The sequence below is a fragment of the Sus scrofa genome, chromosome 14, assembly GCF_000003025.6.
Source record: "Sus scrofa isolate TJ Tabasco breed Duroc chromosome 14, Sscrofa11.1, whole genome shotgun sequence".
In the NCBI taxonomy this organism is placed as follows: Eukaryota; Metazoa; Chordata; class Mammalia; order Artiodactyla; family Suidae; genus Sus; species Sus scrofa.
Genome location: NC_010456.5, coordinates 78,920,002 through 78,947,734, shown reverse-complemented (window position 1 = coordinate 78,947,734; position 27,733 = coordinate 78,920,002). Strand labels below are relative to the sequence as shown.

Sequence of the window (27,733 nt, the reverse complement as noted above, 5' to 3'; positions counted from 1 at the left end):
GATGGAACGAGAGACTCTCATGCTGAGTGAACTAAGAAAAAGACAAATACCATAGGATATCACTTATATCTGGAAATTAATATGTGGCACAAATGAACCTTTCCACAGAAAAGAAACTCATGGACTTGGAGAACAGACTTGCCAAGGGGGAGGGGAAGGGAGTGGGATGGACTGGGAATTTGGGGTTAATAGATGCAAACTATTGCCTTTGGGATGGATAAGCAATGAGATCCTGCTGTATAGCACTGGGAATTGTATCTAGTCACTTATGATGGAGCATGATAATGTGAGAAAAAAGAATGTATGTATGTATGTATGTGTGACTGGTTCACCTTGCTGTACAGTAGAAAACTGGCCAAACACTGTAAACCAGGTATAATGGGAAAAAAAATCATTAAAAAAAGAATACACTATGAAGCAGGATCAGAGTATCAAAAGAGAAAATGTTCTGAGATAATTTCAGAGATGATAAGGGAACCAGCTGAATTAAAAAATAATAATAATAGCCAAGGAAGCCCAAACACAATAGTAAAATGAAAAAATAAAATCAGTACTGGAGGCAGCAAAACAAAAATGACATTGTGAAAAAATAAAAAAAAAAAAAACACAGAGGGAAAGTTCCCAACATTTAAAGAAGAAAAAGAAATAGAAGAGAAGATGAAAGACATGGAAGACAAATTAGATCTAACTGAAGAGAGGTGTTACTGAGACAGAAATAGAACACAGACAATTTGCCATCAAGGATCTAATGTAAATACTTTTAAGTGAAAGATCCTAGTGGAAATCAAGTAAGGAAATTTTAAATGACTAGAAATATCAAGGAAGTTTCATTTTACTTTAAATCTCCATGGTAAATTTAAAGTCTTATAAACTTCAAAAAAAAAATAAAGAATAAATGCTTATTTGTAAAGCAGCAAAAATAAGGCTGGCCTTACCTGTCTTTGCAAAATCAAACATTGCAAGACAATGAAACAATTTGTACAGAGTAGTGACGGGAAAAGTTTGTAACCTCAGAGATTTATATCCAAGTTGTTCATGTGAAAAGGTGGCAGGAAGACATTTTGCTAAGTTTAAAATCATGAAAGATAAATCATTCATGATCCCTTCCTGAGAAAGTACACATACACAAAAGAATACCTGTCAACTTATAAAGAGAAAGAGAAATCAGGAACTCAAGGCTGTAACAGTTAAAGTATAAAAGAAATGGCAAAGAACTTTGAAACCAATTAATTTTTTAGGATCAAATATAAGGAATTGTCAAATGGGCACACAATTAAATTCAAAATCTGAAAATATGTTGTATATGAAAAACGTCAGAATTTTATAATAAAAAATTGATATCATAACACCAGATAAAAGGAGCAAAAGCTAGTAAATCCAGAGAAGGAGAAAGTCAAGTTAAGCCCAGATAATTTAAATTCCTCATTAGGTGTGTGTTTATGAATTTAACAGAGGAATGCCATTTTAATATGCATTTGATAAGCAAATTAATTATCACAAGTAGAATTAATGAAAGGATTTCAATCTCACAAACCTATACATTAGGAAAAAACAGTCAAATCTACAAAGTAAGGAAAAAAGCAAAAAAAGCATTTGATGACATGATAAAAATTAAGCCAAAATACATGTTATTTCAATAGATTTAATTGGTATACATTTTCTTAGTAATTTCTGTTAAAAAATTAAATGTTAAATATATTCAGAATACCATCAATACTTAGGTAAAATTTAAAAGATGGTTTAAAAAATTGAAAAATGGTGTATGAGGAAGCCTTGCAAAAAGCAATAACAACAATAATGTTCAAGGCAGAAAGCAATAACCTGGGAAAAGAAGATAATATTTTGTGATGATAAAAGGAACCCAATGCAATGATGATATAACAGACATATAACTTATGCGGTAGATGACATAATCATCAAACACCTAAACATATACACTAACAACTACAGAAATAATGAGTTGAAAAACATCATACAATTGTCAATCTATGACAGACTGAATAAATATTCAAAGGAATGAAACCTTCGAATAGTCTAAATATGAATAAATACATAAACTTACATATACATATATGTCCTTATTCCCTTTCAAAGGAAAATATAGCCTCTTTTCAAATACCCACAGAGCATTTTAAAATTTGACCACTTAGTCAGTATGTCTGAAAAAAATTTAAAGAAAAAAATTATATTCTTTACCTCAGTGCAATAAACTAGAAATACATATTGAAAATATAATATAAAAGTTTTAGCACCACTGAAACAAAACTGGAAATTTCCTTAAAAAATATTGGATCAAAGAGCAAATAAAAATCTATTACACACCATTTTGGAAATAATGAAAATAAATATATTCATATCAATGCTAATAGAATATAGACAGCAGTGATAAAACATGTAAGGCTGTAAATAAACAGGAAATAACTAAAATTAATTAATTAAACAATCAGCCTGAGAAGTCATAAAACAAAGGACATACACAAAAGGCTGAAGAAGGAGAAAAAGCATATAAGTAGAAATAATATAAAACATTAAAAGCGGTTCTTCAGCCAAATCAAGAAACGAAAGGAACTTAGAGTCTTTATTTAGAATAAATAAAATTTTACAATTAGGGACAAAAATAGAAATTGAAACAGATTTAAGAACTTTTCAAAGGATAAATATATAAATAGCATTTTAAATTTATCCAGCTGGTAAAGCTGGAAAAATAATTCTTACAAGTGGCTATAGAATAGTTACGCTAGTATTGAAATATAAAGTAGAAATTACCATACTTAGATTGAAGTGTTTCACTATGTATCAAGTGCCTTAAAAATATTCATACTCTTTTCCTCAGTAATTACATGTTAATTTATGCTATGAGAGATATTAAAAAATTTGGATGATTTATGTTCTTATAGTACCTCCATATGCTAGGACATTAAGGAGCTGTTAAAAAAACTGCTTTTGAAGATTATTTAATGGCATGGTAAATCCACTCAATAATGTCTGGAGCAAAAGAGAAGGATATAAAACTAAATATATAGCGTAAATCCCATTTAGTGAAAAAACAAAACATAGATGACAACACATTGAAATGTTAACTATAATTATTTCTGTGTAGTTGTATTATTGCATTATTTAAATAATTTCTAAATGCTTTCCTATAGTTTACAAGTCTATAGTAATGAAATAAATTCTTCTACAAACAAAATAAATTCTTTAAACTTAATTTAAAAATTTCTGGCCAAGATGGCACTGTGAATTTACATATTCAATACGTCTTTGAAATACCATTAAAAATCAAATTTTAGCTGAAATTTCAAATATTAAAAGCATATATGTACCTAATACAAGACAAAAGTCTCCATATACAAGAAAAGTATTGAAACAGACAGCAGGGAGCAAGTGCTGGTGCTATGGTGTGGTTGGATTCTAGATCTAGAAATAGACAAGGGCAATAAGGAGGCAGTCAAGGTCAGGGTCCCAGCCAGACTCACAGCATGAAACCGGGAGCTGTTAAGAGTCTTCAACTTATTGGGGTGGGAGCACTGAGAAAAGACAGGCCTGTAGATTGCATTAAACCATGTATATGTGATACAGGAAGGAACAGAGCATGTCACACAAATCAGATTTGTGGCAAGCTGTTAATTACTGGATCTGCAATATCCCTAATACCACAAAGGGACAGGAATTCCAGCCCACTAACTAAAACCTGATTCTGGCCTGAGACTGTCAGGAAGCCATGTGGAAGGTACTGAAAATCTGCTAGACATTAAAAAAATAAAATAAAATAAAAAAATAAAAAAAATAAGGTAGCCTCCACTCCAGATCATCCAGTAAACTAAAATTCAAAACCAAAAAGGATAAACAGGACAAAGAAGATGTGATTCCTGAAAAAAACAAAAACAAAAACCCACGTAGTGGTCTTCAGATAACCTTAAAATAATCATCCAAATAAATAATCTTTTTAAATAAGAAAGTACTAAACAAAATGAAGCAGATATAAATTAAGAAAAATAACAAAATAATCAGTCAGAAATTAGAAGATAGAAACAATGTAAGTGAAATCTCAAAACTTCCATAGATGAAATAAACCAGAGAGGTTTCTACAGTTTGAAGGGAAAACTGAGGAAGGGCAGTACTGAGGAAGTCAGTACAGCACTGAGACATAATGAGGTAAAAAACACAAAAAACTTAAGAGGTATAGAGTCTCCAACTTATACTTAATGATATTTTCAGAATTAGGCAACAGAGAAAATACTGGGAAAAAATTTCAAGAGATAACCATGGAAAATCTTTCCTTAACTGAAGAAAGTCCTATATTCTCAGACTTAGGCACACATCAACTGCAGAGTATAATAAATAAAGACAGCAATACACCTGGACATAGTGTACATATTGCAATTACACAGCAAAAAAGAAAAAAAAATGTCTGGTGAAAGGCCTGTGGTCAAACAAGCATAAGAAGATGGGTATGAGTTGTCCATGAACTCTTTGCCTTGAAGCTCCAAGCTGCCTTCTTTGGCTATGAAAACAGCTTGGATCTGTGGGTCAGCATATGGATGGCACGTACCTGGGGAGTCACACAAGACATAGCTGACTTTGCAGAAGACTTTTGTTGGGTTAGCTTGCCAAGAGTTTGGAATTGCCTGTCACCAGCTTAACTTGATAGAATAGCTTCATGAGAAACACATAGATATGGTCACAAAATATTAGAAAAAACCTTAAATTTAGAAGATTAGGCAGAACAATTAGCAATCTTGACATAAAAGATATCTGCGGAACTCTCATCTGGTAATATTCTCCCCAGTTATTTAGCTGATGTCTATTAAGACTCTACACAAGTCTATGTCCTAAGGACTAGTAGTTAAGGAAAGAGTCAAAATCCCTGCTTTTATGAAGTTTCCATTTTAGTAAGGGAAGAAAAAAAGTGGTATAAAAGGGGAAAAAATTAATGAGAGGGTGGGGTGTTTTGGAGTGCTGTATGAAATAGGGTACTCAGGAAAGGTACTTGTGATAAGACTTGAATAGAGACCTAAATGAAGTAAGGGAACAACATGTGTAAATGTCATACAGGTAAGCCTGCAGCAGATGTGCAAAGGCCCTGAGGCAGCAGCATGCAACTCAGAAAAAGGAAGAAAAAACTGCCATGAAATGGGATCAGTGAGGTAACAGGGATCTAGATTATAGTGTATCTTGAAAGCCATGGCAACACCTGTGGATTTTACTCTGGGGTGGGTAGGGGGAAGGAAAGCCTTTGGAGGGTTTTGAGCAGAAAAGTACCATGATTTCATTTATATATTTAAAGGAACATTCCAGCTGTTGTTGGATAAAGACAGAAGCGTTGACCTGAGTGGGAGCAGATACTCATAATGGCCACCAAAACTAAAAGGTCTGGATAGACTAAACGTTTGAAATGATAGAAGAAAAATGAGAAGACTCAAAATTCTCTAGATCAGACATTCCTACAGCCACTTTGGAAAGTAGTTTGGAAATATATAGTATAATATATCTAAGAGGACTAATTTTTTATATATAGCCTCAAAAACAAACAAAAAAAACCCTCACATATCTGTGTCGCAGAACAAATATACTTGACTGTGCATTGCAGGAATGACTAAATAAACTGCATTATATTTGTATTATGGAATACTGTACAGCAGTTACAATGAATGAACTCTATGTATACATTAACACTGGTAGTTCTCAAAAACACAGTGTTTATCAAACAAAAACAAGGTATATAGTACAACACTCTTCAAATAAATTTAAAGGTACTAAAACAATGCCCCATACTGTCTATGTATGTATAAATATGCCGTAAAAGGATAAAAATGGACTGAATACACATAAAAAGCATGAAGGTCTTTGCTTCAGGGGAGTAGGGTGAGGGGAATGAGATTAGGGAGAGGTCTATGAGAGATTTATCTTTTTTTTCAAATATTTTACATCTTAATAATAAAAATTATCTGAAGTAAATATTATAAAATATTAACACTTTTTCATAATTAGTGATGGGAACATGAGTTAACATTCATTGCATTTTGATCCATACTTTTTTATTTTAAAAATATTGAATGGGAATTCCCGTAGTGGCACAATGGAAACAAATCCAACTAGGAACCATGAGGTTGTGGGTTCGATCCCTGGCCTTGCTCAGTGAGTTAAGGATCCAGCGTTGCTGTGAGTTGTGGTGTAGGTCATAGATGCATCTCGGGTGTGGTGTTGCTGTGGCTGTGGTGTAGGCGAGCAGCAGTAGCTCTGATTTGACCCCTAGCCTGGGAACATCCATATGCCATGGGTGTGCCCCTAAAAAGCCAAAAAAAATTTTTTTTAATTTAAAAAATACTGACTGATTCTGTATATGTCAGTCCCAACCCCCTAATTTGTTCCTCGCTCCCAGCATTTCCCTTTTGGTAACCATGAATTTAGTTTCAGAATCTTTTTAGTCTGCTTCTGTTTTATAAGTTATTTTATTATCATTTTTTGGTTGGATTCCACATATTAGTGATCACATATGATATTTGTATTTCTCTGATTTACTTCACTTAATATGAAAATTTCTACTACTGTATGGCACAGGGAAATCTACTCCATACTATGTAATAGCCTATATGGGAAAAAATATGAAAAAAAAACCAAATACATGCATATGTATAACTAATTTGCTTCGCTGTATACCTGAAACTAACACAACTTTCTGAATCAACTATACTCCAAAAAATGTATTTTTAAATAATTAAAAAGTACTAAACGAAAAAGCAAAGGAACAAAATCTTTCACTGATTTCCTCAGCTCCAGCTGTCACTAGTCTGTCCTTAGGGATGGAGTGAGTCTTCAGTTTGATCCTTGGCAGGGCTGGAATAAGATATTATCCTAGGAGGGACCCTGACTCAAACCTCTCCCTCTGTATAATCTCACCAATCTGGTTTGTTGAACTTATTTCCTGGAGAACAAATCCCATCTATATTTCCAAGGCTTTCCCAATGGGCCATTGGAATGATATAAGCAATAACATGGCTGTGATTAACTCTGGCAAAGGAAGAATTTACTGCTGTACATGTGTCCTGAGTTTGGGTAACAGACAAATAAATGTCTGTGATGATCTGCCTCTGTAGGATCAGAAGTGAACTGACCTGGGAGCGGTGTCAGAGCCCTGAATAATGGTGATGCTGCAGAATCAGAACCTGCTCTTGCCAAGATCCAAAAGCAAAGAGGCACTGTGCTCGGTGGATACCAGCAGAGACCTTTTCTAAAAGCAAGCTGTGCAACTAGAAATAGGATCACCACCTTTCAGGAGCAAGGAGAAAAACTGACTACAGCAATTGGGATACTAGTTTTCTGTTCTTTTTTGCTCACAAAATCCAGGAGTAAGTTATTCTCTTTCAACCACCAAGTCATGAAGAAAGACAGGCATTTCTGGAAGAGTGAATGATTTGAGATTGCCACAGCCCCACCTGGTTCTTTGAGAAGAGGAACTGTGTCTTATTCTACAAGTATTTCCCACAGTACCATGCACCGTGCTTTGGCCTTATTAGGTACATTATATAGACAGTGGAGATGTGTGTGTGTGTGTGTGTGTGTGTGTGTGTGTGTATAGTATATGTTAACACAGTTTACACAGTATATATACATACATGCACACTGATCAATACTTTTTTTCTCCTCCTTTTTGGTCTCCACATTTTAGAGAGTTTGGCCTTGGGTAAATATTATTCACCGTCTTGGATTCCAAAGCTTGAGTCTTTAACAGGCTCCTCCATTCTCTTTCAGCATGTGTTGAGGTGAGTTCTGAATTGAGAGCAACCTAAACCATGCTTGCCCAGATGTGTGAACACCCCCAAGCATTAGAATATAGACTCCTGAGGTCAAGGAAGACCAGATGGTGTAGAAAAGTTTGCTGAACATGCTGATCTCCAGGCCTTTGAGTGAGCTACTTGAAAAACTGGTTTTGGCTGTCCTTAAAATAGGTAATGAGGTTTCAATCTAGTCTCAAATTCTCCTGCCTCTGGAGAACTGTCATCTCCCTATATTCACATTGAACTCAGATATGGGTCCAAGATCAGCCCTCATTTCTCACTTCTACCACAAACTTTGCCATTCCTATCAAATACTGTCTCCTCTTTTAGCTTTGTTCTAAACAAGCACTTAGCACACTCACTTGTTGGGCTGAGCTGGGGAAAGGTCTTGAAATAAAGAAATAAAAGGAATTGTCTTCTAAGACAGAGGGAGCTTTCTATTACAGTCTGATTAAATGAAGGTGAACTCTGCCAGAGAAAACCTTGCCTTGACTCCCTTTTCTTTCTTTCATTCTTTTCTTTCTCCTTCTCCTATTCCTCCTCCTTCTTCTTCTTCTTCTTTTTTTTTTTTTTTTAATAAGGCTGCACTTTGCAGCATATGGAAGTTCCCGGGCTAGGGGTCAAACTGGATCTGCAGCTGCTCTCCTATACCACAGCCACAGCAACACCAGATCTGACCTGCTTTTATGACCTACACCACAGCTTGCGGCAACGCCAGATCCTTTATCCACTGAATGAGGCCAGGGATTGAACTCACATCCTTACAGACACTATGTCAGGTTCTTAACTCACTGAGCCACAATGGGAACTCGTCGACTCCCTGTTCTATATATAATGCCAGCATTTTGTCACAGAGGAAAGGCAGAGGCAAACCCTCTGCTCAGAGAGTAGCTGAACAAAGCTTTGGCGTTATGGAATAGGGAACCAGAGGCATGAGACGTAAAAGACTACCCATTCTGTGGGCACATTAGATGCCAACACAGGAAGCTGAGATTACCCACTCAGCCTTCCACTCGGGCTTTATCTCCTCCAAGTAGAAGATGTATGCTGTCTGCCAGCCCATCCTCATTGGGATCTCTCCTTCCCCTGTGACATAAATCATCCAACCAAGGCCTCTGACAAGCCAGGGCTTTTTCAACCAGCAACAGGATTTATGCTGCATTCCCCAAAGTCAGGTTTAACTCAAAGTCTTTTATTTTCCTGTGCTGTTCAGAGTATTAGAAACCAAGACGGAATTAGAAAGCTGCCTAATGAAATAAAAACCAAGAGAAGAAACCAATATAAACCCAAAAGACTAAGATTAAATTAGTTAATTTTCATTTCCAGTGTCTCACAGGAGCAGTCACTTATCTATTCCAAAATATTTCAAATATTCTGGCATCCAATGAAAACAGACTATAAAATGTGAACATACCACCTTATGACCCATGGCAAATTAAATTCTAGATAGCTGATAGTGAAAAATATATGAAAAATTCCACCTGCCCCATCTAGAAGAAGCAAAGCTGTGGCTGAAACTTAAAGTGGATAAAATACTTTAAGCCCTACCTACAGTATACTCACAACTAGCAAAGTGCTATTGAATAGTTTCATCTGCTAAATTGCCTTAGTTTTTCTAAATATAAAATGACTTATTTATTGCAAATATCATAACCCTGTGTATGTGACATCTCAGAATCCCCAAAAATCTAACTAGTATAAGCCAGATAGCAAAATGATGAACTAAAACTGCAAATTCCACAAAACAGTCCAGATCATATTCACAACACTTCTGAGCATCATTCAAAGATGTGATGCAGGAGACTGAGCAGTGAGCTATGGATCATCAGTAGAAGGATGCACATTATCTAGCTTGAGCTGTAAGTATTTTGAAAAGAGAACTTGTAAGATAATGCAGAATGGAAAGACTGTTAAACTGAAAAAATGTACGTTTGTGAGATTTAGTATTTGGAAATGTACACAACTGTTAGTCTTGGCCAAACTAAGCTCAGGTTGAAGGAGCCTTGTACCTTTCATGATTCTAAAAAGCAGAGGGCAGTGCAGTGTTGTTGAAAGACCACTGAGTAAGGGATGAAGATACCAAAATCTTATCATTGATTCCACAGCTAGCAAATCCTTGGCCATGCCTTTTCCCTCCGTTTCCTCTTTATATCAAGATGTTAGATTAATTTACCATTATAGTTTCTGCAGACTCTAAAATCAAATGATTTTATGAGACATCAGTGAGATAAATCTTCATGTGTACTCATCCAAATATAGAAAGGGAAATCACAATAAAGATGACGGTATCTTCCTTCCAAAAGTAAGATCCATTAGAAGACAACAGAGTACCAAAGGCAGAGCCTACTCCTTATATGAGATTTGCTTCAGAAGGTAAGCAAAAAAAAAAAAAAAAAAAATTTAGAAATATTTCTAATAGTCCCTAAAAAAGAGAAGTCAGCTGATGGTAAAGCTAAACTAGATTTCAGATATAATTTAGTTTATCCTCTCATTTTCAGGTTAAGAACATAAGCCTCTGAAAGGGGAAACAAGGTTGAGAGAAAAGATGTAAAACACCTGATAACTGCCAGCCATGAGACCCTGGGTTCAAGCAGTTTTTCTTTGACAGATAATGATATTTTTCTTGCAGAGGACCAACATATAGCTCTAAACATTATAAATTAACTCTGTATGCCAAACTAGAAATACTTTGGGGATAATAGCTTTATACTAATCTTTAGGAAGTGCATAGATATGGGGATTTTCAACAGGGCAATTGAATTAAAGTGAACTACTTGCCTATATCAGTGATTTTCATGAATGCTTTGTCCAGTGAAACATGAGAACCACATCCCAAAATGTTTCCGGATGTTCAAGGCAGAGATAAGACTAGTTGGCATATAGGGATGTAGCTGGCATGACCATGACAACTGCTTCAGCGAACGTGCTGCACACAAACCTCACCTCTGGTTATTTTCCCCCTTTTTAAAAAATTGAGACAATTTTTAGAGCATTTTAAGATTCACAGCAAAACTTAAGAGAAGGTATGGAGATTTCCAATAAATGCCCTTCCCCAACACATGCATAGTCTCCTCTGTTATCAACAACCCCCCCCCCAGAAAGGGGCATTTGTTATAACTGATGAACCTGCATTGATTAACATATCATACTCAAAGTCCACAGTTTACATTAGGGTTCACTCTTGGTTTTGTGCATTCGGTGGGTTTAGGCAAATGCAAAATGACATGTATCCACTACTATGGTATCACATAGAGCATTTCACTTTCTGAAAAATCTTCCTTGCTCTGCCTATTCATCCCTTCTTTGGATGTACAGCCCTTCCAACCACACATTTTTAATTGTCTCCACAATGCGGCATTTTCCAGAATGTCCTATGCTTGGAATTATGCAATATGTAGTCTTCTCATATTGACTTCCTTCACTTGGCAATACACATTTACGTTTCCTCCATGTCTTTTCATGGCTTGATAGTTCATTTAATTTTAGCACTGAATAATATTCCATTGTCTGGATACATAATATTTTATATATCCATTCCCCATATTGAGGGACATTTCAGTTGTATTCACATTTGGGCAGTTATGAATAAACCCAAAATAAATATCTGTGTGCAGGTGTTTGTGTGCACATAAGTTTTCAACTCCTTTGGGTAAATACAAAGGAGTCTGATTGCCACATCACATCTGGTTTTGTCAGAGTAGGATCTAGGAGAGTCAATAAATAAGACTTATTATTACATGTGAATACTTTGGGCTTAAGAGAAAACCTACTTCAGGTTAGGCAAAAACTAGGCCTTGTATATCTATGTAAAAGTGAAGGAATTTTTGGAAGAGAAACAAGAAGAAGTGTGTAACTGGGGAGAGGAGTAGAAGGCATAACAGTACAAGTCCACATCTTGCTGGGTAAACTGGAGAAGCAGGCAGCTCCCCTCCATTAAATTTCTGGTGGAGGAAGGTTTTAGCAGCTCTCTTGCTAGATGCTTAATGTATGAAAGATAGGGCTTGATGTTATTTTGGCCTGAGTTTGTTTGTTTGTTTTTTGTTTACTTCAGTTTGTATTTAGCTCTTTATATATGCATTTTCCAGTTAATAGTCCCAACGCTCCTATAATTTAGATATTATTGGTATTCCCATTTTATAGATGACATAAATAGGACACTCAGAAGTCAGTAATTTTCTCAAGGTCTTCTAGATTGTAAGAGGAAAAATGACTCTAAAAGATGAAATTGGCCACATATCTATTAATTTTTATTCCACACAGTCTCCCAAATTTGGGAGAAATTGAGAAGTATATTTTGTGTGGTTTAGAAACTGATTTCAGTTGACTTGACATCCCTCACCTTTAATTGTCATATGCAAAATCCTAAGCCAGAGAAAGAGAAAGAGAGACCTTCCCCAGATGAAAGAGTCACCCCATAACATAACTCATCCACCATCTGGGGTATGTTCCTCCTCTGTAAATAATGAAGATGCTGTTGATGGAAGGAACACAAGTGGAGGATTTACCAGTGAGAAGGAACATGAGAAGAAAAGATTCGTAGGCTGGTTTATGAGGAGCCCAGTCAATTATAAGCACCACATTTTGACACCACTGTAAATAATACACTCTGTCAGAGTTAGCTGATGGAGATTTTCTGTTCAATATATTGTCATAGACATATGATGAAGGGGAGACGTTGGATGGCATATGCAGTACACAGGAATAAATATGTGAATAATCTCACAAGCTTTGAGACTTCCAAATACTAACTATGACAGATATGAACCACAGTACATTCCCACTCTAAGACTAGGGAACTAATGATGATAAGTTGAACAGTATAATATCCATCTTTACAGCATACAGCTGTATCTGACGGTTATGCTTGAAGGGACATCATTTGACCTGGCCTATTTCCAGTCCTGTAATAATGAGACGTGTTTAACTGGGTCAGATGGAATGTTAGAGCTAAGAGGGATCTGAAATCACCCACCACTACCCTCCCATTGTATAAATGAGGGAAGTAAGACTAAGTGAACTTAATTGCCTTGTCCAAGATCAGTCATAAAGCCAGTTAAAGACAGTTCTACTGAACTCAGCGAAACTACAAGGAAGCTGACCTTTCTTTGAGTCTAAAAGGGTTAGTAGGGAAGTGGGAGCCATTTGGGGGTAGATTAAAACCCTCAATTTCTCACTCATTCTGAACCATGACTGCAGAAGATGATTTATTCAGCTATTTGGAGAGGTACGTACTGTTAAGTCAGTTTGTCCACAAATGACAGGATCCGTCCCATTCTACATAGGCTGATATCATCTAAATCACACATGGCCAGTGAGTTTTGTCCAAATTCTAACTCTTTAAAGAATCCTCTTTTCCAGACATACTACCCTCTTTTCCCCTCTGTAGTTTGCACAGACATTGCTTATTATACTACCCTCTTTTCCCCTCTGTAGTTTGCACAGACATTGCTTATTATAACCTTAGTAAAACTAGCTCAAAAGTATAATGGATTCTTTATTCTTCTGTCTTAATTTTCTAAAAAATCAATCATTTGAGTTAGGGGACTGAAGCTTTCAACATTGAGGTGCATTCATATGCTTTACTCCAGACATTGAGGGTCACAACTTCTAGTGGACAGTGGGCAAGATTTTTAAATACCTCCCCAAGGGGTATTTCTGCATCTTATAATTTGAGCATCTCGGCCCTAAAGAACCTGCCTTTTGCTCAGAGTTTGTTTGGAAGACATGATGCTAGCTATCTTTTGCCTCTGAGGTTTTTAGATTACATGATATTTGGAGAGAGCTTCGAAAGGAAGCTCTCCATCACACACTGCATCAAGCCACTGCTCCCTCTGTTCATCACTGCAGGCATCCCTCAGGTGTGCTGATTAGGTAGGACCCTTTGAAAGCCTATATTTGGCACCAAGGATCAGGGAGCATTAGCCCTTTGTCCTCCAGGCAAGAGGACACTAACTCTGAAGTTGTTCAGGTGTTTGATCCTGTGGTTATACCCACCTGAATGAAATTAGGGAACTCACTGGATTCACTCCAAACTTTAGAAAAATATCTTCTCTTTTAATGGGCTTAGGCCATGTCTTCCAGCTGGACCCTCTCTCTGCTAAGAAGTGAGCAGCACAAGGGGAGAGCAGCATTTCTGAGTCAGAAGAAAAGCCGCATGAACAGTGATGTACCCCAAACCCAGTCAACCATAGCACAGGCAAAAATTATGAAATTGGCCCTAATTAGTAAAATGACTAGCAACATTAGGAAACAAGATAATGTCACATATTTAAATGTCATGTATAGCTCTCTTTGAGTATTCTTGTCTCAAAAAATTTTGCATGAAATTAAAAACATTCTCTTTGGAGCTTGCAGTCATTTCTTTTAGAGTCTGAAATCTGCCTGTGTGCTTTTGTGTCATAGAGATAATACCAGACTGGGAGAAAATTTGTATGTTTATCTTCACCATACTCAAATTTAATTTAAGAAAAATATTAATGGAGTAAACAGCCAAAAATTAATTTCGCTCATGCTCATGTTTTTTAAAAATCAAATACTGAGTTCAAATACAAAGCATTCATTTTGCATTTATTTATTTTAATGTACAAATATAAACTTTCCATCATAGTTCAGTTAGGCTCAATTTTGACAATACAATATATGTGTATATGTCAAGTGTACACATATACCTTGTTTAAATTTATATGTATAAATGACCAGAAAATTGACAAACTTTATAAAAAAAAAATCTTCCTGCCTGAATTATCTCCAAACCATCTGAATACAAATTAACATATACATTTGGATTCAAATTTAGGAAACAGCATGAGAAATAGCTTTCTTAACTCCACAGTAATAAAGAATCAAGAAACAGATATTTTTTCAATTTCTTTCCATTACATTTTATGTCCATATTAGATGTATCTGGGAAGATCTCTAAACTGACACCACTGTGAGAGGCCCCTGGGATTCACAAATATCATTTCCATGACACTCAGAAAACTGGGGGAAAAGAGGAAAATGTGAGCGGCAATAAATTGGAGCTAATCTCTTTCTGCCACAACCTGAAATGATACTTGGCCAGGTAATCTCCCCATCCTCCACACTGTAATAAGAGCTTGTCTATCTCTCCCAGATGCCCAACCTGAGTAGTGGTATCTCCCCCAAATGCTTGTACTAGAAATTTCCTAACAGGATTCCAAGGTTCTGAAAGGAAAAAAAAAAAAAGAAAAAGAATTCTGTCATGCAATACACATTGCAAGTTTGAAGAAGCAGCAAAGCCTAGTGTTTCAGATCTGCAATAAATAAAACCAAGAATGGATTCTTTGGGGTCATAAAGCTCAATCAACCATAAAATGCACAACAAGCCCTTGAAGAGCCTTCTGGAGCCTTTAGGAGCTCCATTTTGAATGGTACTGCTTCAAGAACCCCAGCCTGGCCCTGCCCCACTGAGTAACCCTTCCCGTCCAAGTGAGGAATTTCTTAGATAAGAACATGAAGGGTACAGAATGGCTAGATGGTGCTCAGACCTGCTCCATTGTGATCCTGCATTTCAATCCTGTTTTTGGAAACACGGGATCCTCAGGACATCATGGTTTTGCACTAAGGGAGACTGAAGCTGCATGAGAAATAGATTGATACCTCTGACTAGTTGGGTGCCTTTGGACAAATCCCTTCCCTGATCTTTAGCTTCCTCATCTGAAAATGAGTGCTAGAGCCCACCTCACAGTTGCTGTGACCACCAAAGAAAGTAAACAGGTAAAACACTTGGCAGAGCACTGGCCCAGAATAAGCCTCTGCAATTATCACCATCCTTCCTGTTGGTGGAAGAAATGGCACTCAGTCTGCAGGTCTGGCCTGCTAGAAATTCAAATAAGTATCATAAAGAAGGCAAAGAAGGGGTTCCTGCCGAGGCACAGTGAATTAAGGATCTGACTGTAGCAGCTCCAGTTGCAGGGGAGGTACAAGTTTGATCCCTAGCCCAGAGCAGTGGGTTAAAGGACCTGGCAATGACATAGCTATGGCATAGGACAAAGCTGTGGCTAAGATTCAGTACCTGGCTTGGGAACTTACATATGCCATGGGTGGGGCTATTTAAATTAAATAAATAAATAAAAGCAAGGAAAAGAGGCAAATGCACCTGTGCTGACTTTGAGGCCTGGTGCTCATGCTCACCAAATTCTGGGCATCATCTTCTCATCTTTCCGTCTTGTTTTACAGTTACCTGTTGCTGTGTCTGGTTTCCTTACTAGGTATATATCACTTGAATTAATGAATTATGATTGAACCCAGACAAACCTGCCCAGAACTTTGAGCACAGAATGTCTACAATAAATATTTCCTGCAGGGTAGGTATGGTGGTGGTAGTGGGAACTAAATAAAAAAGAAAAGGAAAAAAAAAAAAACTAAGGTATTAAGAGAAGCTTTACTTTTATCTTGGCTCTGACAACAAACATCTCTTTAACCTTGGGAAAATCACTTAATTTCTCTGGACATCAGTTTCCTCATCTGTAAAGATAATCTCCAATTTCCTTTGTTGCTCTAAAATTCTCCAACTTAAATAGCTGCAAAAAGCATCCTCTGTTATCTGGTCTGCTAAGCCATTAGCAGAAGAATGAGACCAGCTGATCCTGGACCAGTTGAACTCTTAGTTCAACTTTTAAAACTCAAATTCCCTCTTGCTCTTTCAGCTGCCCTCACTCATCCCATTTAGTATATTTAGCCTGTGAAAGTTCAAGGCAAAATGAGCCCACTGCTAGGATGAAAACACCACTGGGTCTGTGTCATCCTAGCGGTCCTCCAGAGCTTGGCACAAAAGCCCTTTCTGCAAAGAGGAGAAAACATGCTCACAAACCAGTGAACATCACTTGGAGGAGCTGGAGGAATCAGCAATTCAGGTACCAGATATGGAGAGAGAGAAAGGATGGAGGCCCACATGGGCTCTGGTTCTGGCCATAGTCTCTCTCATGAAGCACTGTCTGACAGACAAATGGGCCAGATTTATGAGTCTTCTAAATTCAATCAGAATAGAGCCCACTCTGATCTACAGAAGGTCACTCAACCGTACTGAGTATTTGTCAACATGCCCTGGCCAAAGATAAAGTTAGTGAAGATCCAAGACAGAATTAGAAATGTCCCTATTTATTCCTGGAAACTGTGAGTGTCTGGGCACAGAGAGCACAGAGGCTAGATTTCCCTTCCATGAACACAGAGGCTGTTGCATGGGGCCCTGAGGTGTCTGCTTCAGAGCCAGTGTCTTGTCACCAGCACTCAGCAGCTTGTGTTGCAAGAAGCAAACGTGGAAGCTCACTGCCCAAGGATGGACTCCAGAACACACAGAGAAAGTGGAGGCAGAAGAGTTAAGATTGAGCCCTGCAGTAGGCACATCCCACATTCTGCCAAGACCCTAAGGGACCAGAGTGAGTCATCAGAAGGTCCACAAACCTGGCTTGATTCTCTTCACTTCCACCACTCACAACCTAACAGCAGCAGAACCTGTTCTTCACAAGCTTGTTTTTCACTGACACAAAGCATTAATGAGCATTTTCCTATGCATCCCTGAGCAGCCCATTTCCTCAGTTCTGCCACCACACTGCTCAGCTCACTTACTTCTAAGATGAGAACATTAAGGACACAGTTTGGTGGTACAAAACCACAGAGGTAGGGACTCAACACCTCTGAGGCTCCTTTCAGCATCCAGAACCAATAGGATGTTCCGATGTTACAAAAGCCTAGCACTTTCTTATTTCAGAAGCCACAGACGGAATTAAAAGAATATCCCAGTAGTCAAAGCATTGGCTTAGCCCATCCAGTTTCTGCCAAGGCCTGAGGGGCCATCTGGAGTATAATATTCCTTTTCATCATATGTTTAGTCTTTTTATCCCCATTGCCTTTACCAGAGAGATGGGTATTAGAAGGACCTAGGAGATAAATTGTCATCCTTGAATTTTCCTTCTGTGTAGCTTCTGAAAACAGGTGGGGCCTAATAGACTGATGAACCCAGAACTAAGATCTCTTGGAGGATAGTTCTCTGATGATTTGTGAAGAGAGTTCACCTAAGACAGGATGAGCGGGGTTGATGAAAGGAAATGTGACATGGAAAACAAAATTGGCAGCTGGCCAATAAAAGAAGTGTGACACAGAAAACAAAATTGGCAGATGGCCAGGGCATTATTTCTCCTTTTGATTGTTTGAGCCTTTCTGAAGAATAGGAAGGTCAAATGCCTGACCTGTATAACTGTTCCTGACACAGAGTCTTGGGTTGCCTTTTTAGCCACTGCCCTGCGGTACCCTCTCCCTCTTGTTTTGAAAAGTATCACACACCATCCTAAGATAATTGAGTCATCCCCTAGTGGCCTGAGCTCATCAATGCAGCTTCCAGGGTCTTAGGGAAAAGGGGACTTACAGTGAGGACACTGTGGGGGACTGGGGCACCATATGTGGGAAGAAATGCGTTAGCCTCACCAAGGGCCAAGTTATAGTCTTGCCAAAGACTTCCATGTGACCTGGAGAAGCCATTTAACCTCCATTAGAGCCTCAGTCTTCTCCTTTGCAAAAAGAGAAGCTTGGAGAAGAAAAATCCCTTAATTCCTCTGCAAGGAAATATTTAATGACAATGACGCTTCCTTGAGAACTGAGAACACATAGGTAGCAGAAATCATTCTAAATTTTTCTAGAAAATTAAATAGACAAGAGAGTGATCCATTCCAAGGGCAGAAAGATCAGGATAGCCCATTCCAGGCTACTTTTCATAAGAAGTTTAAGAACAAGAAGGGTCTATATCTTATTTAGCTCTATAAACCCAACATCTAACATAGTGCCTTGTAATTAGCATGGAATAGATCTGCTGGATTAATTCATGAACAGATAAAAAACCCAAAAGCCAAGTATCACTTAAGGTTGGGTGGCAGGTATGCTTCCTTCCATGTGTGTGTCTGTATGCATGTGTGTGTGCATGTGTGTGTGGATGTACACATGTGTGCATGCCTGTGTATGTACATGCACACACATATACAGTACATATATCCATATCACTTAGTGCCCAGTACTGGTCATCTCTTTCTTCCACTAGATGGTGAGCTCTTTATGGATGAAAATCTCATCTTATTCATTCTTGTTTCCTGAACATCTAACCAGAGCCTGACTGATGGTAAAAGTTCAGTAGAGTTCACTGGCTGAATGGATAGATGGATGGATGGATGGATGGATGGTTGGATGAATGGTTGGATTGATGAGTTAACAAAGTGATATGCACTTTGTGAAATATTCTGTGCAAAAGGAAAAAGCAAGCATGCTTCTTCCTTTTCTAGTTGTTCTTTTGGGGGAGGTAGGTAGTGAAAGAAACAGAGAGGAGGAGGAAAGAATGGAGGGAAGAGGGAGACTGAGAGGAAGGGAGGGAAAAAGGAAGGATGAAAAAAGAGAGAGGGAAAGATAGGGAGGGGGAGAAAGAGTGAGGGAGGGAGAAAGAGTTGGGGCAGAGAGAGAGAGGGTTAAAACTTTAACAAAGACTAAGAGCCAAGAGTGGTGACTTTTTCAGTGGGCAGGATGGGGCTGTCTGTTTTCCATGATCAAGACATTAATGGTTTGGAGAAATAAGACGAAAGTTCTGGAAAAATAAAAAGAAAAGGAGCTGAGAAGGCAACAGTACCAAGAAAATGAATTTTTATTCTTTGGTTACTAATCCTATAGGATTTTAATTTTTGCGTGTTTAAAGAGACTTAAGTCTTCAACACAGGTTAGGTGGAGTGGGATTAGTGACAAACTTAAGCATCAACCATGTCTTTGGATTTGAGACTGGATTTGGGACTTTGTCAGAAGTAGCGGATTGAATTTCTGCCTTGATATGTAAAAATGTTCTTATTTCCTATGCTGTCATACAAGCCACACTGGTTACATCTGTGTGTATCATGGGACAGGGAGTTTGGGCTAGTTCATTTTAAGTGGATGAGAATTTGATTCTGTGACCAAGGAGAATGGCTATCTGGTGGTGTCAGTGGAGAACAGGCTGGAGCAATCTAAGGGTCGGGGGCCAAAGGAAAACACAAACCGGCCACATGATCCATGGTCATGGTCACGCCTCAGGAAAGGGTATTTCTGTTTCTCCAATTTCCCCCACACTGTTCTTGAGAGCAGTGTTGATTACCAGATAACCAGAGCCTTTGGTCTTTCACAGCATCAACAGCTTGGCAGCCACGAAGTGACAGACATCAATACTAATCGCCCAAACCTGTCTGTAACTGAACCCCAGGACAGGCCGTGCTACACCTGCCTGCCCAAGAAATGTACTCCAGGGCCTCCCCCATGGAAACCACTAACAACACTTATTAGCTGTTTCCTTGCCTGATAAGTGGTCTGTGTCTAGTTCTGGCTCCCATTATTATATTCATTTCAGCCTGTGTCCTGAAACCTGATACCTTTGTACTTGGGGGGTATGCAGTCTGCCACCTGACAATGATTTGACATGACATTGTGACAAAAAACAGGGAGAGGGGATAGAAATAAAGACCAAGGGATCCAAGCTGCTGTGCTGGCAGCTGCAGGCAGGGGTGCCCATCAGCTTGGATATCCGTTAGCAGGAGCCCACACGCCACAGATGGAACAGCCAGATCACTACTGTCAGAGCTTTGTCACACTGAGAGATATCAATTTCCTCTGCCAGGCCAGGCCCTCCCTGTGCAAAATGACAGTGGGTTCTTCCTCTGGACTTTTGAGTTTAGTGTGGCTCTGCTTTTGCCCTTCACCTCTCAATTCTACTGCCCTGGCACCTCATTCATCTTTTTGTTCTTACTTCCTGGGCCTCTGGGACTATAGTCAGAGTTGTCACTGGGTTGGTGGCTGAACTGCCCTAGCAGCCACATGTTAGTGCTACAATAATCATTCAAGACACCATCCAGGCTGCAGAGGAAAGGGGATGGTCAAGGAGAGAGGCTTTAATCCCATGAAGCACCTATATAAGAATAGATGTAGAAAGGACTAGGATTCTAGAGACAGAGCTTGTGAGTAACCAGCAGTGACCTTGTGATGAGCCTAACTTGGGGTCTCATCTATGAAACAAACAAGATGAACCAGACCACTGATCCTTTTTTCTTTCTTTTTCAGCTGCACCCTTGGCATATGAAAGTTCCTAGGCCAGTGATGGAATCTGAGCTGCAGCTGTGACCTACCTATACCACAGTTGTGGCAGTGCTAGATCCTTAACCCACTGCGCTTGGCCGGGGATCGAACTTGCACCACAGTAGCAACCCGAGCGGCTGCAGAGATGATGCCAGATCCTTTACCTGCTGTGCCACAGTGGAAACCCCCAGACCACTGATCTTAAAAGTTTCGTTGTTAAGTTTGTCAAAAATTTTGACCTTTTCATTAGCTCCAAGTATATAAAATAAATAAAAATGGAGTTAAGAAGGCTTAAGCCATAGTTCAGCCCTGCTGGGTCCCCTAACTGTTCCCCTTACACATGGAGGCTTCCTTCAGAACACTAGAGCTCCATGCAGCTCAGTGTGAAAACCATGGGGAAGACCCTACTAAGTTCCCTTCTTACCCAAATGTTGCATTGGGTAAGGCCTGGGAGTCAGGGGATTGGAGGGAGGAGGTGGGGATTTGTACCCTGTTAGAATGATCCCATCATCTATGGACATAGAGCTCTGTGGATGCCTGTGGGGAGATGGAATAGGAAAGGGAGAAGCATGGGGCCAGACCCACTCCCACTGCAGTTTGGTTAAAATGGGTGAAAAACAATCAGCCTAGACTCAAATTCTACAGAGAAAATTATCTACCAGAAATATTTCCCAGTATATTTGATGTACTTGGGCTCTGTTATCTCTTTGTCATCGTCATGACCACCAACGATCACCACAAATACAAGTATCACAGGATGATATCAGGATACTTAACATTTATAGCACTTTGTTAGGTGCTAGTCTAAGACTATTCTTTCATAACATCCCTAGAGAAAGGCATTATTATGCCTTCTATTTATTTTTATTTTTTTGGCCGCCCTTGCAGCAGGCGGAAGTTCTCGGGCCAGGAATCAAATCTGAGTCACGGCTTCTACCTATGCCACAGCAGTGGCAATACCAGATTATCAACCCATTGCACCAGGGGGCGGGATTGAACCTGTGTCTTCACAGCAACTGGAGCCTCTGCAGTTGGATTTAATCCACTGGACCACAGTGGGAACTCCTATTCTACCTTTTAAAAATGAGAAAACTGAGTCCCAGAAAGTTAGGTAACTTCTTCATGTCCAGGAGTTGGTAAGTGGAAAAGCTAGGATTTGAACTCATGTCGTCTGACTCTCAAGTCTGCTCTTGACAAGATTATCATCCAGGAAAGAAGGCTGATAAAGGTGAGGAGAACACTGGCTGTGGTTGTGCTCAAACTGTGAGGCCAGCAAGGTTGGTTTCTAATGGCATAGAACTCCTAGCCATAAGTCCTTTTTGCATCTATGTCTCTTTCTGAATCACCCCACTTGAAACAGTAAATTATACCCAAGATACCCGATTATCCTCTTGCTTATTCTCTTCTTACATTATTCAGAAAATATTCGGAAACTTTTTCTTATCCCGACATAAATAACTAATAACAGAAGAACTCTGTTCTCCTAGATTTGTGCTTTTTTTACCAGCAGTTGAAGCCCAGAACTAAAGAGGTGAAGTACCACTTGCAAAACTTCACTGCCACAATCTGAATAGGGATTCTAGACTCCTGAAATTATCGGTCTTCCTAGTGCTCCTGAAATCTATTATGTGGTTTGAACTCATTAGGGAAAACCTGTCCAAATGGGGAAATGTATATCATCTCCAGTCCAGATACAATTCAATGGAAAAAGAGTCAAAAATTGTTGGCCTTGGATTTGAGGTGAGGGTGTGGGGTTGGAGATGATTAGGAGGTTGCAATCACTTATTGATCCCATCTGAAACTCTATACCTCTGCTCCTGGGTCACCCATGGGTTAACATTTCCTCTGAACAGTCAAGTTCCTCCAAGTTATTTATTTATGTTTGGCTTTTTCTTTTACAGAGCAGAGGAAAATGAAAGAAAAATAACATCCCCTTCTCCAAAAACATTTGCCGTGGCTCCCTGGGAGGAAACAGTAGGGCTTGATAAGACACACAAACCCAGTTCTCAACTCCATCCTCCTCTCTCCTGCTGGCTTGGAGAAATCACTCAGCACTCGTAATGAGAGGATGCAGTGGCTAATTTTACACCATAAATCACAAGGCTAATACTATGCCTAAAAAGTGATACCATCAGCTTTTTTTCCTTCAAGGCTGTTAGATCTTAGTCAATTACTTATGAACCAAGATTTAAAGACTTCAGAAGCCTCTCTGCCAACAAAAGATGCTTCTACCATTAGCTTTCCTTTCCCCTTAGACAGATTCTCCAACACCCCTTGGAAAGAGCTCTAGAATGTTCTCAGCATTTATAGGAAGGGTGTTTGCAAGGCAGCAGCAATTAACAACACCAGGCTAATAGAAATCCTAGTACCTCAATACCCTCCTTGGTATGGCCAATACTCCTGGGTTAGCCTAATGGAAGAGAAGATAGGGAAATACACGGAGATAGGGAAAAACATACCTCCTTTCTGACATATTTCTCAAGCTGTTTAAATATGAAACAAAATCCTACCAGGCTACAAGTTTCCAGCTGTTATGATATCATAAGATAAATTTACAGCTAGAGAAACAGCATGTTTGCTTTTATAAAGTATGGAAATATAAATGTTCCAAGTGTTAAAACTGTCCAAACAAATTAATTCAAGTAAAAATAGTCGTCTCAGATTTGGTTCTCTTACATTTGCTTTCTGTTTATAGAGCTCATGAGCACACTTCTCTTAAGGAGAGGAGTAGAAGTGATTTTCCATCACAGCAGGTGCCCTTCTGCACATGGGAACTCAAGGAGCCCTAAAGCAGAGAAGTTGGGGGCCCCCGGCCCATATCCCCAGTGCTGATCTTGTCATTAAAATCTTAATTTAGCCTCTTCGCCAGGGAAGAAAGATTGCCACGGGAGGGCTGAGGCTTGGAAATCCTACGATGTGCTCCCATTTTGGATGGTTCATCGCGAGCTAAAATGAAAAAAGAGTTTCTTTCCTCAGTGACTTTGAAAAGAATAGAGTGGTGATTAACAGCAATATTTTTTTTAATGAAATGCCACCCGTCATCCCTGTCATCTTCTGGCCATCCTCGCTTGTACGCGCCTCCCTGACAAGAGGAATAATAATGGTCATACATCACTGCTCTGCTCGTCCAATCATCTAAATCTTCCCTCGCTGCAGCCTCTGAGACTCAATTACTTTATTGACATGCAATCTTCATAAGGGGAGAAATATTGTGCATGTAAGGTCACTTGGTTATGAAGACATATTATCATATTATCTGCATGAGGGTTGCAGGGCTAAGACCTGACAGAGCTAATTATAATGGTACATGATAGAAAGCTCAGTACACATTATTCGCTTGGCTGCACCAAAGGTGAGGTAAGTCCAGTGACATCATGGTTTTGTGAAGAAAAAAAAAAAAATAACGTAACTTTGGCTTGGAGGCTATAACTTTATTTCTTTACTTCCCACATTTTTCCACTGGTGTTGTAATAGACCATGAAAGAACTAGTTAGGGGATTCCTCAGATCTCAGGGAAGGGAGGTGGCATATCTTTGGTGCGTGTGCGTGTGCATGTGCGTGTGTGTGTGTGTGTGTGTGTGTGTGTGTGTGTGTGTGTGTGTGTTTGGCATAGTTAATCCCCATCTAACATCAAGTTTCAGTTCATTTCCCAGCAAGTGAAATGTGACTCGAGGGAAAAAGTAAAGGGTTATGAATGGGTCAATCTGGTAACAGAGTAAAACTCCCCTTCACCCTCAATGAACCCCTTTTCAGACCCTTGCCCCTTTTCTTCTCCTGGTCTCACTGTCAGAGTCTTTTCATGCTAAGATGTGGTACTCCTGAATGTGGTTTCTTTGCTAAGACATACCAGCTTATTTAACCATCTACACTCAGACATGCTAGAAGCTTCATGTACTGCTAAGACACATAGCTAGGCAGTCATTCTCTTTGTATCCTCAGCACATCTATGATCCCCATTCACCCAGATATTCAGAGGCCAAATGAGGAGTCTGAGTGGCAAATTTGTAAGAAAGGAGAATCAAGGGGAGAAATCTGGGCCAATTCATGGGTCTTCCAGCCTTGTCACAGTTAATAGGGACCTGGAAGGAAACCGGAGTGGATGGGTGTACTATGAGTCATGAAGTCAAAATCAAGTCAGCCTCCGTGCATGGGCCAGGGCCAGCACCCGAGCTTATTAAGCCCTGGACACATGTTCTCCTTTAGGAGAGGTTTATGAGCTTTTAAATAGAAGAAAAGGAGCCATTCAAACCATCACTACAATCCAAGGTAGGCTGGCTTCTAGATCCTCTCTCCCTCAACAAAGAATTAATTCAATAAAGGAGAAGAAAGTACTAAAGCTGTCTAAGCTCCAGAAACTGCCTTACTCTAATAAAGTGGGTGCTTTGGGAGTTCCCGTCATGGCGCAGTGGTTAACAAATCCGACTAGGAACCTTGAGGTTGCGGGTTCGGTCCCTGCCCTTGCTCAGTGGGCTAACGATCTGGCGTTGCTGTGAGCTGTGGTGTAGGTTGCAGATGCGGCTCGGATCCCGCGTTGCTGTGGCTCTGGCGTAGGCCGGTGGCTACAGCTCTGATTGGACCCCTAGCCTGGGAACCTCCATATGCCGCGGGAGCGGCCCAAGAAATAGCAACGACGACAACAACAACAAAGACAAAAAAAAAAAAAAAAAAGACAAGTGGGTACTTTGGCTTGGCCACAACAAGCACAGAGCAGAAAAGAAATTGAGATTGTCCCAATTCTCTCTTATTTAATACTCTAGTAACTCAAATACCCCTATTTCTGCTACTAATGACTCAAAAATAATGGTGACATCTATAACAAAGCATCAAGAGACCCAGGCTTCTTTTATTTCTAAACTGGAAAGTAAAGTGTTCATAACATGTTGTTGACATGAAGTGGGTAAATTTGATGGAAATCCAGGTACAGTAGAAATGGCAACTCTTTAGACATCAGAATTTTTTACCGGCTATTTTAGCAAGAGTGTTGAATGTATTGCATCCATGCCTCCAGCATCTCAAATGCCTTTCTGAAACAGGGAGGTTCATAAAGCACCCCTTTCCCAAAATTGAGATACCAATTGAGATAAAATTGCATGATCAGTAGAAAGAAAGTGGGATAAGTTTTAGGAGATTTAAAAATCTACTCCTGACTCAATCATTCATCATACTTGACATAGCTCCTTAACCAAGGTACAATCTTGGTTTATATATTGAAGAAATTACTTGGGAGAGAGAGTAATGTATTATTAAAGTACTATGGTACTGCCTGATAAACAAACTGGGTCATAAATCCAGCCAGATCATCTATTGGTTTCATGATCTTTAGCAAATCTTTGCCTTCTGAGCCTCAATTGCCCTTCTTTATAATCGATGAGGGTAGTGTCCACTTCAAAGGGTGAGTATGAAAATTAAATGATAGGAAATGAAAGTTAAGACACTTTATAAACAAAATACACTTGGTGAATGGCAGTTATGGCTACTATTTTAACCCTACCCTGTTGTAAACTGTTATGCACATCAATGATGTAGGTGAACATTGATTGTGAAGAATAAGATCCCATACCAACATAAGGTATGACTGTCATTCATGGTGTTACTAGACCACATTCTCAAATATGAGAGCCCTTTGGATTTTCAACCTCAAAAATCATTTTCATCAGAAAGTCTTTGGCCATCCAGAGTCGTTGGTAATGTCTCAGAAGAAATAAAAGAAAGCTGTGATGGTAGAAAGTGATATGATGGAGGAGGGAATTTAGACATCAGAATTCAGAAGATAACTCCACACAGAAAGTGAGTTAGGATGTGGGACCATAAAGAAATCCATCTAACAACCAACTCCACATGCCTGTCCTCACAGTCATACAGAAGGTTTGGAACCATGAGGCTGGAGAAGAAAATCACTTCTCCTTCTTTGGAATCAGGGCATCATTCGTAACATCCTCCCTCCCAGCCTAGCAGTCAGGAGACGCCTATGTCTAGTGGTCTTGGACACATCCCTTCACTGCTCAAGGCCTCATATGCTGCATCTGGGAAAGTGATTTCCAGTAGCTAATTTCCTGCAATACCTCCTCAATTGATTTTAAGGTCCACTATTTATGAAAAGCAGACAGAGGAGCAATGGAAGCAGCCATTCTAATCAAATTAAGGCATGAGATTTTGATTTGGGTCAAAAGGGGATTTGATCTACTGCTGAAAAGACTATGCCAAGGTTTTTAGCAGTGCCTTTCTTTCACTCTAGAAAGAACTTTATATTCATTAATTTTTAAATATTTATTTTATTTCAAGCCCTTTATGGGATCTGAAAAAAAATCACTCAATTAATTAATAATCACATGTATTATTTCCCATAATCCTCATAAGAATTTTATGAAATGAATATTATTGCCAGCCCCATTTTCTTGTTGAAGAACTGAAAGCTGAGAGAAGTTAAATCAATGTCTTCAGGTCAAACAGCAAACCGATGGCTTAATTTTACATTGTTTAAATCCCTAATCTTTGTGGAGTCTTTTGTACTTGTTTTATAGCAAGAAATAGAAGAGATTTATCTCTTTTGCCTCTTGACCATTAGTAGATAAAACAGGTTATCTCCTTCTAAAAGGGCACTGAATTTGGACAGCTGGTAGGAAGCACTGAGCTGGATGGCTAAATTCTTCAGTTTAATGCAAAGATTCTGGAGGGAAAGCCCATTGTCATATGAGAAAGCAACATGCTGTAAATGCACCGAAGAGAGGAAGAGTTTCAGATGGAGAGGGGAGATCTGAAGGCAAAGTTGGCTCTGGTGTAGGTATATGTCCACATGATATCACTGGGAGCCATCCAAACAAGAGCAACTTCCTCTTCTATTTTCCCACCATAGATAGTTCTGC

The 27,733-nt window shown here is 39.1% G+C and overlaps 1 long non-coding RNA gene across 5 annotated transcripts in view; it reads right to left on the bottom strand.

The window, feature by feature from the left end:
- Positions 1-27,733, bottom strand: part of LRMDA — a 1,093,708-nt gene that overhangs the window by 103,806 nt on the left and 962,169 nt on the right. The gene's annotated exons all lie outside the window — the stretch shown is intronic.